The sequence below is a fragment of the Canis lupus genome, chromosome 26 (assembly GCF_003254725.2).
Source record: "Canis lupus dingo isolate Sandy chromosome 26, ASM325472v2, whole genome shotgun sequence".
Lineage (NCBI taxonomy): Eukaryota > Metazoa > Chordata > Mammalia > Carnivora > Canidae > Canis > Canis lupus.
This window is the reverse complement of record NC_064268.1, coordinates 19,147,077-19,162,256: the sequence shown is the minus strand read 5'-3', so window position 1 is coordinate 19,162,256 and position 15,180 is coordinate 19,147,077. Positions and strand designations below refer to the sequence as shown.

The following is a 15,180-nucleotide window of genomic DNA, read 5'->3' as shown; positions in this document are numbered from 1 at the left end:
TCTATTCAATGGAAAACTTTGAGTCTATTTAGAATGATCTGTTCACTGAACAGATGCAGGAAGTGACCTCTAAGGGTTCCGTGTGATTTCTATTCCTTGGGAAGTTGTCTTGATGACTCATCCCATGTCTTCAGTGACTGTAGGACTAGCCATGATTTTCTGCCTGGCTTCGGACAAGTAACCTAACCCCTCTGAAGGCAGCTGCATGCAGAGGTGACTAAACTCACTTTATATGTTTGGGCCAAATGGACAAAGCCTGGTTAAGTGCTTGGGATACGTGGGGGAGGGTGGGGGGTTCTTTGGAAGGACCTGTGAGGCTGTACAATGAGTGTGCCAGGAGGGCAGTGACACGGCAACACTGCTGTATATCCCACATGCCCTAGATTCTGGTAGAGACAGCCAGCCCCTAGACATCTATGTTTTAAGAAAAAATGGCAGGCACACAACATAGAACTGAGAAAAGAATGCCCATGGCAGAGGTTGGCTGGGGCTGGCTGGGACCATGGGGGCAGCAGCTCTGATGCGCGTGGCACCTCTGAGCTGTTCAGAGGCTCAGGCCTGCTGAGCAAGCAGGGTTTGCACAGAGGACCCAGTTACGTGGGGCAGGCCACCAGCAGGCCGCCACGCAAATTTGGTGGACAGTAACGCGACACACTCCACGGACCTTACATGAATAATACTTCTCTCTGTCCTCACGAGTAATTCCAATTACTGTCACTCCTATTTTATTTATTAATTTTTTTCATTTTATTTTTTATTTAAATTCAGTTAGCCAACTTATAGCATATCCTTAGTTTCAAATGTAGCTTTCAATATGTCACTCATATTTTAGACACGAGGCATGGGCGCTCCTAGAGAAGTTTGTTGATCCGGCCCTGGGTCACGTGGCGCGAAGGGCAGAGCTGGGCACAGAGCAGACTGTGCAGATTCAGATCTCACGCTGTCCCCAGCATGGAGTGTTGTCCTCATTGTCCTGTCTCCAGAGAATCTCTGTCCTGTTCATGAGGTGCAACAGGGAGTGTGCAGCATGCTCTGGAGAGTAAGAACGTCACATCCTCTGCCTCCATGGATCCTAATTATTCTGAGGAAGATACACATAAAATAACCTCACAATGAATTGTCTCCTAATAGGAGACCCCTGAAACAGATCAGCTGGGCACAGCTCTAGTCAGGGAGATCTTGGGAGGCTCTCTGGGAGGGGGCTGAGTGTCCATCTGAAGAAAGCATTCGGGGTAACTGGGGTGCAGCCTGAGTTATGGCTGGGTGGGCAGTGGGAGAGAGGATGTCTCCCTGAATGACCACTGGTCTGCTTGACTCCTAACTGTTGCAGAACCCGTGACATTCTAAATCAACTGTTCACATGACAGTTGCCCAAAGAATGAGCTTCAACTGACCAAACCTGGGCGATGAGCAGCTAATATTAGCTAGGAAAGGGGCCTGCCAGGCTGGTGCTCTGGTGGCTTAATGGATGGAGTCTACAAAGCCCCAGTGTCTTGATGACCAAGGGTCTGACCCGCCCTCCGAGCAGCCAGAACTAAGGCACAGCCCAGAATCGGCAGGGGCTCCCTGGCTCTGAGCGGGCACCTTCCTTCCTCCTTCCTTTCCTCCCCAGCATCCAGTCTCTGCTGCACAAACTACAGTCAGTCGACTTGCATCTACTCACGGATTTTGTACCCACAGGACCTTCAATGGAGTAGTCCCTGGAGGTGATATTTGTGGCTCTGCCCTGTTGTTTGGCCAGAAGTCCATTTGGATGCTGCCGAGACACTGCTGGGGACAGCCAGTAGATTTTCTTGACTACAGATGATTTTCTTGTGAATCCTGTGTTTGAATTCCCTATGATCTTCTCTTTTTGTAACCTAAGCCATGATCCTGGAAGTACACTAACCACAGAACGGTCGCTATGCAGCTGGGAGAGGACCCTGGGAGTGCGATCGTTCATTGCTGGGTCACACTCCCGTTCTCCTTGTTCACCTGTGCCTGGGGAGCCAACTGAGTCCAGGCTGGGCCCAAGAGGGGCATTGCGATGTGGTGTGTGCTTACCACCCCCAGCAGAGTGATGTATGGGGACGCGATTTTATTTGGATGAGACAGTACAGAAAAGATAATAGGACAGTGACCAGGAGCATGGGAGCTCGTGTCTGATGACTGGTGACCGATCATACTAGAAGCCACCTGGGAAAGTTACCTAAACCCCCTGTCCTCGGTCCCTGTCCTGTGACATGGGGCCTACTTACTAGTATTATGCTATAAAGCTTACTAAACTCCAGGTAACGCCGAAGGAAATGACTGGTACCTCGTAGTGGCATAAGTGATCCCATATGCCACATCTGGAGGAATAAGCAAGAAATGCAGAAGTGGCTGCCTGCAGAGGGGGAGCGTGGATGGCTACAGGGCAGGAGAGGGTGGAAGGTGACCTTTCACATGGGCACGATGCTTTACCTCAGGGAGAATGTCTGCCATCGTCTCCTGTGATCCCCCAGCAGCCCCCCATGGCATACACGGGGCAGGTGCAGTCACCCTCTATTTCGTAGTTCATGGCACTGAAATTCAGAGATTTTTAGTAACTTGCCCAGAGTCATGATGTTGATGACAGACGCATCTGGGACAAGAAAGGAGTTGGTTCCCTGGGGACGGAGATCCCCGAACCCGGCCCCCAACTGAGTCCTGTGGATCATGTCCTGGACTCCAGACCAAGCGCTTCCTTTCGCCAAACTCTCTTGCTGCAGAGACACGGGAGGTGCTTGTGCCAAAGAAGGCATATGCTTGACTCAGCCTCCACCCAGAGGTTTTCTGAAAGGAAGTTCCTTGAAAGGTCAGGGGCTCCAATCTGTGTCCCTTCTCCCTCAGCATCTTCACACAATAGCTGCCCAAGATGAACTCCTGGGGGTCTGACCAGTGGTCTGCTGTGGCTCCCACGTGGCTCAGAGTCCAGGCATTTCCAAGCCAACTGTCCACATGACAGCTCTCTAGTGAGTTACCTTGGCCTTCACCGACCAACTCTAGATGAACAGTTGGTGCTGATTAATGAGGACAGTGATCAACTGGGCTAGTATTTGGTGGTTTAATGGAGGAAGCTGGCATGTCCCCCGCTGTTTACTTACTGATCTAAGCACCTGTCTGAGCAGCCTGGCCTAAGGTCTGGCTGAGGGCAGGCAGGGACTGCACTGGCTCTGAGTGGGTATCTTTCCTCCTCCTCAATATGACAGAGTCTCTACAGACTCCTCATCCTTCTTAGTCTCCACAGTGGTAGCGGAGAGAGTCTCATGTTCTCCTAGAGGGTCACCTCCATAGCCATAGCCTATGACACCCACCCCCCAGGACTCTGAGAGTCACCCAGGCCCTCCTTCCCTCTGTCACCAAATGTTCATTCCATCAACCCGATGGCACTATCCCTTCTCACCACTCCCCTAGGCAACACCCAAATGGCCAGGGACCTTGTCCACATCCATCCATGGAAATCCCACCGTGAGATCCCAGTTTCCTTTCTAAATCTCCAGATTTACACTGCTAATATTTGGTTTTGGATTTTGACATCTAGATCCAGAGGAGTTGACCTGTGACCCCCCCATTCCTGTCAGTGTCCATGCTGGGGTAGCATCAAAATGCTCCTAATCCCATGAAAGCAGTGTGGGATGTTCCTCTGTGTCTGTTCCCTGGAAGAGTGTGTAGGAGACTGGCATTTCCATCTTCAATATTCAGTTGAATTCAGAGGAAGCCATCTAGGCTTGAAGTTTGCTTTGTGTGAAAATGTATTTTTTTATATCTCTTGTTTTTAATTGTTACTTATGCTACATATTATGCAGTGCACACATCTTAAGTGTACAGTTTTATGGTTTCTTATAAACACACTTGCCGCCAACACCCAGTTTCCACATGCTGAGCGGCTCCAGCACCCTGGCAGCCTCCTGTAGAAGGACGTCAAAGTCATTGCTAATTTATTAGGTTACAAGGATGAAATCAGTTACTCCATGAATATTCCAAGCACAATGATTACACATAGTTGGTGCAAAAATAGTGTGGCAGCACCCTGGGAAGGTAGTGGAGCAAGCGGGAGAGTTTCCACTGTGGGGGCCTGGGGCAGGGCACGGAGGCTGAGAGAAGCTTCTCGGAAGCATTTGGCTTTCGCAGAGTGAACAGCCACTGCTCCAGAGTGCAGTACCTACATTAATTCAGCGACTGCTTCCTTTGCTTCAAGTGCTGTTCTGTTTTTGTGTTTCATTTTACATAAAGATATTTTAAAGATCAAACTAGCAGAAGATAAATTCTGCTTCCTGTAAAAGCCTCCAGCATTAACTATAAAACGTTTCTCTGCAACTCAGGTGGCATTTGTACGATTCACACACTCGGAGGCTGGCACTGACTTAGTTGGCTGGGGCCCGAGGAGCAGTGGGGAGCCCTTGGTCCTTGGCCTCCTGTCCCCTTTAAGCTTCCAGACACTCTGCAAGTCCAGGAGCTCTGAGATCCCAGCCGACACCTGTAGGGCACTTCCTTCCTGGGTCTCTAAGCAGCATCTGCTGTGCAAATGGGTGCAAGGCTTTCTGCCCCCCCGACCCCTGCAGAGGCACAGAGGAAGGGGGACTGCTTGGGGGGGTGTGTGCGGGACCCAGAAGGCTCCTCAGGTCCTGGAAGGTGACCTCGGGCCTGCAGGTCCCCAGCAGTCAGATCCGCGGGGCACTGGGTCTGTTTGTGGCTCTGAGGCTGAGGGTGTCACCCATCTGAGGAGTGTGTCTGTAAGTGTCCTCCAGGAGAGAGACAGCCTGGGCCTGGGGCCAGGAGCCCTCAAGCCCCGGGTGCCCTGGACAGTGAACTGGAGCGGCCGAAGGGGAGGCTCCAGACTCTGGGATGAAAAGCCTGAGTCCCACCCCTGGGCCTGTGAGGAGCAGGAGGTCTGAGGACATGGGGCAGGAGAGGTGACGTGCCCTCAGCCCATACATGAGGGGGCCCGTGTGACACCTACACCACCAGGGGGACAGTTCCCTGGAGGGCTTCCCTTTCTCCCCTAAGAATCTTCTCCACCAATGCCTTGCCTGTGCCTTTCAACTTAAAGAAGGTTATGCTGAAGTAATAAAAACAAATTAGTCTTACGGTTCAATGTATTTCAGCATGAAGACTACAGAAGGCACTGTTATTTGAAATGTGATGAAACCTAAAAAAAAAACTAAAAATGAAAAACCAAAACGTAGTGAAAGCAGTTATATTTTATTAATTTTAAAAAGTAGAAAATAAAAGAAACATAAGCAATTTGTCATTCTACCTCCTTACCATATCCCAAATGAGTATGGTACCGAGTTTCTTTCCATTTGTGTGTATTTCATTTGATTTTTATACATATATATTTTAAAAGTCTACAGAACCTTGGCTTGAGGTGCCCCAGGCCCTGTGCGCAGAGGCTGGGGGGCCCCGGGGCTTGGGCGACTCCCAGCTGGGCTCGGCCGCTGCGATGTCGCCTACTGGGCTGGCTGCCCTGGGCCCGTGGGGATGGGGAGCTGGGCCGGGTGAGGGGCCCTGCTGGGGTGAGAGGGAGCCCGCGGGCCTCTGTCCTCACTTTTCCCGGGAGCCTGAACTGGGACATCAAGCCCGCCCCGTGCTACCTCAGCACCTGGCTTGGTGGAGGTGTTCCCTGTTCACCTTGAGAGTTGGGCGGGTTGGGTCCTGCAGGGATCCTGAGGACGTCAACCCTCCAGGGACACTTTCACAAAGAACAGAGCGATCTGCTACCCCCGGAGTCCCGCACATGGGGGCCCTGCAGGCACCTACAGACCTGTCTCCCCCGTTCAGGAGCCAGTGGAGGACTCAGCCTCGCACACCCAGCGCTGGAGAAGGCTGGGGCGTCTCCTTCCCTGCGGCACTGGCCTTAACCTTCATGTCCCGCTGCAAGGTCAGGGCACACCTGGGTCTCTGGTGCCCTGAAGAGCACTTGTTCGCCTTCTGCTCTTCCTCCTGCCTCTCTACACTCAGCTTCCTCTCCCTGTTCTCTCTCATCTTTCTTTCTTGATTCAATCTCTTAAATCCAGGACAAGAGGATTTTTGGAGTCAGATTCCTGATGGAATAATACTATTTTAAAATTGTGTGATTTGGGTAGCTGTAAAGTAGAAAACAATCATCTGAGTCCAGAGCTCCCCTGGGGCAGGAGAGCACAGACTGGGGGGTGTCCAGGACAGATCCAGGCTTCCGGGGCCCCTCCAGCAGGGTGGAGAGCCCTTCTGAATTTCTGCCCTGCTCCCCACCCACCACCCAGGGCTGCTCAGTATCATTCAGCGGTGCAGACCCAGGTCAGGAGCCAAGGAGATGCCAGGAGAGCAGGTGAGGGGGGCAGTGGTGGGAGATTTTTAATAATAAATTTATTTTTTATTGGTGTTCAATTTGCCAACATACAGAATAACACCCAGTGCTCATCCCGTCAAGTGCCCCCCTCAGTGCCCGCCACCCAGTCATCCCCACCCCCCCGCCCTCCTCCCCTTCCACCACCCCTAGTTAGTTAAGAGGAAGTGATTCTTAACCCTACCAGTTTGTCGGATATTCAAGCAAATACTTCCACAGATGGCAAAATAGCATTCTACCCAATAGCACAGTCCCAGGAATACTTGCAGGTTCTGTGGTACCCATAGTAATGGGTGACCTCGAGCAATCTCGCAGTTTCAGTTTTACTAAAACTGAGGAGGAATACGTGAGCAATTACTTCAAGAAGAAGAGTTTTTCTCACTATTATCAGCCCCTCTAAGGCCCCAGTACCACCTCCATTGGTTTCTCTTCTTCTTTTCCCTGCCCAGGGATGTGGGAGGGCTTTAACATTCCAAGAGTCAAAATCCAGCTCCTACCCCCTAACAAACCCAGCAACCATGAGGCCAAGTGGTGGGAGATTTTATAGACACCGGAGATGAAAGGACCTCCTGTGCCCGAATGGGATCGGGTCCTTCAGGATGACAATCATTCACAGAGGGAACAGGGAAGAGCCACAGAGGGAGCTTATGGGTAGGAAACAAATAGAAGAAAAAAAGCCAGAAATAGGAAGTAAATTACATGCAGATGGCTGGGGTCTGCGTCCTAATCCTCAGGATCTTTAAGACAGGCTTCAGCATGCACCAGGGCAGTGACAGTGATGAGGTGGTCTTGGGAAAGAGAGGATCGAGTCAGAGGCTAGGGAGGACTTGGGTCACTGTTCCTGGGGTTACGGCCCTGACCCCAGACCACATTCTGTCCTCAGCACTGCAGTACCCCCCCAGGACTGAGATCCAATGGGATGAGGAGGGGAACCGTGTCTCTGGGCCCTTCCCAGCCCTCAGATTTCATAACTGAGGCCAGAAGCAGCCCCTGGTCCATCCTGTCCCACTAAGAGGCGGTCATAGTCCCTGTGACTTTGTGTTGGAGACATTGCCTGCCTCCCTCTTCACCGCCCGCCCCCAACACTTTCCTGTCTCCTCATTCCTGCCCATTTCTCTTCTCTGATTTGGCCTACACCTTGGTGTTTCTGTCCAGTATCAGAAGAGCAGAGAGGAGTGGTCGTGGGTATGTTACCACCCTCCCTGATCAATCAGTCAATCAATTAACGAAACCTGCCAAATCCAGGGGCACCTTCATGGCTGTGCTGGGCTCCTTGCAGAGGGAAACCAGCTCTGCCCACCCTGTCACCAGCCTGTGCCTGCTCTGACCTCAGGATCTCGGGAGACACTGAGCTTCACCCAACCCCATCATCCCCATGGCACCTCTGGCCATTTAGAGAGGGGAACATGACATTAGAAGTAATGGAACTTGACCAAATCCCTTAGTCTATAGGTGAAGTGAGGGAAATCCACAGCTACCAGTACCTGGCAGCCTTTGTCCTGAGACCTGGGAGGACTGGGTGGGGGAGGTCCTGGGGAGGCTGAGGGAGGGTCCTAGGGTGGGGCCATGACCATGATGTGGGGAGCAGGCCCATCACTGTGTGGCTGGAGCAGCAGGATCAGACTAGAGCAGAGACCCTGGCCCCCCTGCCAGAGCCTCTCCCCTGGATTCGGTCAGTCCCAGGAGACCAGCTCAGTGGGACCATGAGAGGGAGTGTGTGTGGCCAGCTCAGCAGCCTTCACAGAGGCCTCTAGAATTCTCATCGGCCAGGGAGGGCCTCAGGGTGGCTGCACACAGGCCTCTCTCACATGGAGACAAGTGCAGGTTTTATTCTGGTCCCAGGACTGGGGATGTGGATGATGAGAGGAGGAGAGAAATGTGCTCCAGGGCATGTCTCCCACCTCATTTCTGCAGCAGGACCCAGGAGCAGGGGCAGGAGGCTGAGAGGGAAAATTCTCTGTGCTGCCTGCCCCGGGTGCACCCATCACCCAGAGGCAGACCTGAGGGCGGCCCTGCTGGTGCTGCTCCATGACCCAAAGCTGCAGAGGGAGAGGGTCCCAGATCCCCAGCCCCTGGCTCACACGGAAGCACTCTGTCTGCCGTTCAGGTGTATGGGACACAGTGCGTCCCACCAGACCGCCGCTGTCATGGGTCACCCCAAACCCGACCCAGTACTCCCCTGCTCAGTTCCCAAGGCACGTGATCTAAACATAAGCAAGGTTTTGCTGCTTGGCAGAGGCAGAGCAGAAGAGAGTGGGTCCGGGGAAAGATAATCTTAAATAGCAAAGCAAGAAAAAGATGATTACAAACAGTACACCTGAAGCCAATAGATATGACAGCTCTTATTCTTACATCATTAAAATATAAATAGAACACACATTTCCTTTTTCTCTCTGCTTTATTTCATAGCCCCTTCCTGGGTCTGCAAGCTGCAGGTGTAATCTGACTGCTCCCGGGACCCTCTCCCATGGGACGCACCTGAGAGCTGTTCCCTACCTGCGGTGTCTTTGTCCTCGCTGCTCGAATCGTACTTTCTGTCGACAAGACAATCTTTAGAGACAAGCATGAGCAGCAGGTTATTAGAGAGAGGGGCTCCCCTGTTGCTGCTACTCCAGCTGAGGCCAGGCTCGCTCACCCAGCATCACCCGCTCTTCCTCTGGGTCCTCATCCTTCCTGGGCTCTGGGAACTAGAGCCCTTCAACAGGGACAGTGACCACAGTTGCAAACCTTCAGTGACAGAAAGGCTCCCCCTTCACCTGGCACTTCCCCATCTCCACAGGATCATGACAGCTCTCACCTGCACACGGATCCACCTGAGATCCCAGCTCTGATGGACACACACTGGGTTAGGTGGGGTCCAGGTGCAGCCCCTGTGCAGGCTCCGAGCAGCTGCCCAGGAGAGCCGTCTGTGGTCACGGAAATGGTCTGGGCTGTAAACATGCTCTACTGGGCACCTGACATGTGGCTGGTATGACGGGGGATGGAATGTGTAACTTCATTGACTTTAACTAACTTAAACGTAAGCAGAAACGTCTGGCGAGTGGCTACCCCCCCTGGATAGCCCAGGCTCTGGGATCCAAAGGTGAGGAAGATGTGACCTTCCTGCCCTGGGGGTTCCCCAGAGGTGTTTGCTGATCTGATCTGACCATTCATTTGTAGGTTGTCCCTGGCTTCTGCCCACATGACAAGCGCTACATGAAGCCCTGGGGACACTCACACAGGAAGGTCCACACCCAGGTCCTAGAGGAATCCCAGCAGGGGCCCCTTGTAAGCAGGGGAGAGGACCATGACCCCACACACATGTGCTGGTTGTAGTCAGATCAGTAGACAGAGAGGGGACACTTCACTCTCTTTGAAGCTCACCCTTTCCTTCCTGATCCAGATTAGAGTCCGGGCAGGTACCCGGTTTAGTGTGGGGCCCCACACCCCATACAAGCTGAGCAGGGACCTTTCCAACCTAGAACCGGATTCCGGCTCAGGGATTTTAGTACAGGGGCTGCTCAGAGCTGAGCTCTGGAGGATGAGCAGTGACCACCTGGGATCAGGGCTCTTGAATAGAAAGACACAGATGAGAGTTTGGGTCTGAGAATTCTAAGACCATTTCAAAGATACTCTCCAATTGATGTCCTCTGGCCATAAAAGAACAGCAAGGAGCACCTTTACTCTGAGATCATCCCCCATCACTCTGCTGAGCCCACCAAGCACTGGAGTCTGCACCCCTCTTACCTCCTGGGCAACTAGAATGTCCTACAGCTGCCCTGGCCACATGGCGTGAGATCCCTTCAGTCTAAATGTGTCTGCAATCCAGACAACCCTTGGCCAACAGCATGTAGGCAAGGGCTGGTTGTCAGGTGACTCCCAGAAGCAGAAGAAAAATAAAAACTGGTCCCTTCTGGCCCCAGTGGATCAGGCTGGAACTCTCCTTGTGTCTGGCCTGGCCCTGGCTCTAGCCCACTGACATCTTCTGGGTGGGAGAGCAGGAGACCTGACTCCATTCTCTGCCTCTCTACAATTTCCACCAAGGAAAGTGCCTGGTTTGTCATACAGATAGATGGAGAAGAGGATGGAACAGGAAGGAAGCCCCTCTCTCCAGGCTTTTAGGAAGACGTCCATACAGTGCCCACACCAGCCATGACGGTGGACCAGCCTCAACCCTGCTCAGAAGTCTTTCCGGGGCGGGAGAGGCATGAGAGACAGTGCATGGGGTCTGGGACTGAAGGGCCTTGTCTCAGTGTCAGCTCCCCATCCGCGGGTTGTGCAACCCCCTGCAATTCAGCACCCTCTCCAGCCTCTCTCTTCTCAGAAGCCTATTAGATACATTAGGGCTCCTTTCCTAATGAGGAATGCTCCTCATTATGCTCCTTAGTTATGCTTGATCCCCCTGCCCTGCAGGGAATGAAACAACCTGCTCACAGGTGAGATCTGAAGTTGTTCCTGACCCCATAACGGTGATTCTGGAACACAGTTTTGTCCACTTAGAACCCTGTGAACCTTCTCCTAGCTGGTGATGGGATTCCCCGCAAGTTTATTGGGGTGTACTTGGTGTACAATTTAATCAAGTTTGAAACACAGATAATTGCATGAAACAACGATGATGGGAATTGTCACTTAGAAGCTGATGCTGGCAACTGTGTTGTTGGAGGGGACCTGGATCTAGGGAGACACATACACACACGTACTCACACAATCACACTACCTGATTCCCCCAGAGAACAGCCCGCCACACTGCACGCAAACCCTCACCTCCCAAAGGGAACAAAAGTGCTTGTGGAGAAATGGCCACAGCTCTTTCCCTGGAGAGTCAGCCTCCTTTCCCACCTACCCAGCCTGGGCTCCCAGCAGGAACCCAGAATCGGTGGTGGCGGTGGCACTTCAGAGGAAAGCCAGCAGGGGAGACTCGCTTCTCTTAGCACCTAGATCTTTCCCCAACAAGGGAGGGACTCCAGAGTACGTACTGTTGTCACTTACTCCCAAGACCACCTGCAATGACAGGAGACAGCACACGGATCAGATCACACCGTGTATCGCCTGCACAGTCGTCTGTCCTGTTGGCGACTTTAGCAAACCAGCCGAGGACCCGTCTGGTCGGATTCCCCAGGCCCACGGAGAGGATGCTGGTGAAATGGGCGTGAACTTTTCCTGGATCACATACTCTCAATCCACATCGGTTGCCATGAAATTCTTCCTCCGATGAGGGGAGATTTCTGCTGAGGGATACCCCCCCCAGCTCATGCTGCCATTCCCAGTTGGCCGTGGGACACAGGTGTCACTGGTGGGACCTGATCCCCCACTGCCACCCTCTGTAAATATCTCTGTGATGCACATGCCCACATCTTCACACATGAATTCAACTGAATTTAAACAGAGAAAGAAACCAAGAAAAAGGGTTTGCATCTCAGACAAAAGCAGGAGAGCTCACCTTGGCATTCGATGGGGTCTTTTACTCAGCTCGTCCCCTGGGTGCTCCTCTGCTAGGCCCTCGGGGGAGCTAGGAGGACACAGGGTAGCTCAGTCACTGGTGGTTTGCTTGACATGGACTAGGGCCGGTGTGTATGGCAGTGATGGGTTAATGGGGACTGAGCTGCTCTGGACCACAGGCCACCGCCTCGGTGGGGGGAGGAGGCGAAGGAGGGAGGCAGAAGGGGAGGGAGGTGCAGGTCCAGGCTGATGATGAAGCCGGGTAGCGAGGTCCTGTTTGTCACTGTCCCAGGCTATGAAGCTCACAGAACCCGATGCTTCCAGGGGTTGTGGTGATAATACTATTAAACACACTCAAGTGTCTCCCTGATTCTTACCTGCTTTGGACGGGAGGCTAAGGAGGAAGCCCAGCAGACAGATGCTGACCCACACTGGCCGAGGGGGCCTCGCGCCTCTCCGGATCCGTGCACTGACAGAGGCACAGGGCTTTCACCTGTGCTCACGCCACTGACCATGCCAAAGTGGGCTACACGCACTTGTGGCTGCCCAGGGCTGCGTGACCACAGAGGCCGCCTTCTAACGGCGACAGTGCCTGGGAGCTCTGGAGACTCTGGGACCTCACGTTCGTTCACAGATGCTGGGACCCCCTCACTCAATGACTAGTGACCCTATGCAAGTAATGAGCACAGGTCAGTAGTTCAGAGCATTGGCCACACTCCTGGGATCATGGGCTGGCTCTTCCCCAGGGAGCTCCTTAGCTTGCGTCATTTATCTCTGCACCTCAGTTTCCCCTTCTGAGGGTTGGGGAGTGAAAACCAATGCCCAGCACAACTGTGGTGAGGGGTGACCAAGACAATCTATGCAAAGTATGCAGGGGTGACACCAAGTTGTGATGTGTAAATGGGACGTATCCACTGGGGGAATATGTGCTCTTCCCCACAGGCATTGGGCACACCTCACATTCACACCACAGAGACGCGCACAGAGACACCCCTAAAGCCCAGGCACACAGAACCACACCACCTAAAGAGACTGTGGCACCAGCCATGGTCCCTTACTTGGAAAATTGGTTCTTGTTCCTCATTCACAGCAGGAAGCTGGAAGGGTGACCTTTCAGACCAAAACCAACAAGAAAGCCCCACTTTCCTTTCTTATGGAGTTGACCTCAGTAAGTAAATGATTCTAAAACATGTACCATTTTCACTGGGTCTTGAGGTCACCTGCAGTTACGGAAAAGAAAACGTTGTGAGAGTCAGGTCATACTGTACACTGCTTGCACGGGGCTTTTGTTCGCTGGGTGAGTCTAGAAAACCAGACGGGGAACCCCAAAGTAACAATGGAGCAAATGTCCTTATGCCAAAAGGCACCACCTTTCCCTGGAGAATAAATGTCTCGGGTCCATTTTGATTGGCAATTGCAAAATTGTTTTCCATGGACAAGAAATTGCTGCACGGTGAGATGCTCACTATTATCCAGTTTGTAATTGATGCTGCCACTCTAGAAGGCCTCGAGTGCCCTCTAGGATCACACATCAGTTGCTAAGACAGACAATCGAGACCCCTCCTGCAATCAGAATTGCATATCCTCTCTACAATATACATTGTCAGATTTTCCATAGAGGACTTGAGTCAAACATGAGAAAAACCGACAAAGCGACATATCCATCTCAGATAAAGATGGGTGACCTTACCTTAGGATTAGATGGGGCCTCTTCCTCTGCCGTGTCATGAGGAAGCTCCTCAGACAGGCCCTCCGGGGGGTCTAGGAGGACACATAGGGACTTATTCAGGCAGGTGTGGTCGACTTGGGCAGGGAGGGAGAGTCACAGAGCTGGTTAGTTAAGAACTGTGAACTAGGCTGCTGCTGAGTCATCCTCCTGGGTGGACGAAGGAAGGAAGACAAAGGGGAGAAGCAGAAGAGAAATGAGGAACAGAGCCTTTTGGCTTCCTGGGAACGACTGTCAAGTCACCATGAAATGTTCATGATTACAACTATATCGCAGTCGGGAAAAGGCAAATCTAGAGTGACAGTAAAAAAGATCAGGGGCTTCAGGAGGGAGGGTCTAGAGGTGAAACCAGGGGAATACTAGAGCAGTGAGACTCTTCTGGGTGGTTGACACCAGACATTACGTATTTTTTCAAAAACCCATAGAAATGCACAACACAAAGAGTGATCGTTAATGTCAAGTATTCATCGATATCGGTTCACTGATAGTAACAACTAGACCACAGGAAGGTAAAAGGTAAATAATATGGGAAACGGGGCAGGGGGAGGGGAAGAGGGCACACAAGAACTTTCTCTGTTATCTATTCAAATTTCTTTATTTATATAATTTTATTAATGAAAAGATTAACTTTAAAAACTGGTTTATTAATTTAAAAAGAATCTGGCTGCCTTGTTTCAGGGACAGATCTATTTTCATTAATGTTCAGCAACCAGTTAATATCCAAACATTAGCTTGAGATACTGTTTCCTATTAAATGCAAATAAGGCTGAGTGATTTGTCAACCCATCTTTACTTCCATGGTCACAGGCACTACTCACTGGCTTAGAACTTTCACACACGGAATAAACAAGCACATGGCTTAGCATTTTCAACGTTTTCCACTACATATGGTACACTGAATCAACTTCAGTCACGATTCTTGAGTCTCCTTAACAATTAATTTCCACTGTACCTTCCATCGCCTCGTTTGCGGGGTGCACCCTGAGGTGCGGCAGGATGCCCATTGTTCTGATCCACTGTTGGGGGTGAGGTGCGTATCATCTTAAATGAGGAATAAATTTTCTTTTCATATCCATCAGCTAAGACTCTGGAAATGCGCTCACAGTAAGAGAGCTGTTGACACCTCGCCAGCAGAAGAGCACAGCTAAACTAGTAATAACTTATTCACAGTTCAAGTTTTTGATCTCTGGTCCACCCTCTGAATCAAAGCTGGGCTTCAGGATCTTGCAGTTTGGTGCACACTTAAAACACCCAGCTGACAGACTGCGTGGGAAACACCTTTCCTCACACAAGGCAACACAGAGAGTCAGCAGAGCTCCTGACTGAGATCATGGGGCTAGTGCCCCAAGTCCGGGGCTCAGATCCTACTAGAAGCCACGTGAACCTGGGAAGGTCATGCCACCCCTCTGTGCCTCGGTTCTCTGCACAATCCCATGAAAACTTCAATAGAACCTCCCGTGTCGTATTACAGTATGGTGCTAAAAATGATTAAATTCAGGGAAATCTCTAAGAAAATAATTGTCACTTTTTAAGTGCTCTGTAAGTGTTCAAGTAGTGGCTGCCTCCAGAGAGGGGGCTTGCACGGCCACAGAGCCGGGAGGGTGGAGGTTTACTCCTTATCCCTTACATGGGGAGGATGCATTACTGCTCCTGAGGAATATTTGTCATCTCCTGTGACCTCCACGTCAGCCCTGTGGTGTGTAACCCACAC

The 15,180-nt window shown here is 51.7% G+C and overlaps 1 long non-coding RNA gene across 1 annotated transcript; it reads right to left on the bottom strand.

The window, feature by feature from the left end:
* Positions 1-6,478: 6,478 nt before the first annotated feature.
* Positions 6,479-13,749, bottom strand: LOC118352360 (uncharacterized). The gene is made up of 3 exons (XR_004809353.2): positions 13,434-13,749; positions 11,745-11,813; positions 6,479-11,305 (listed from the first exon to the last, which is right to left on the bottom strand). It is a non-coding gene; the product is annotated as an uncharacterized LOC118352360 (long non-coding RNA).
* Positions 13,750-15,180: the final 1,431 nt, after the last annotated feature.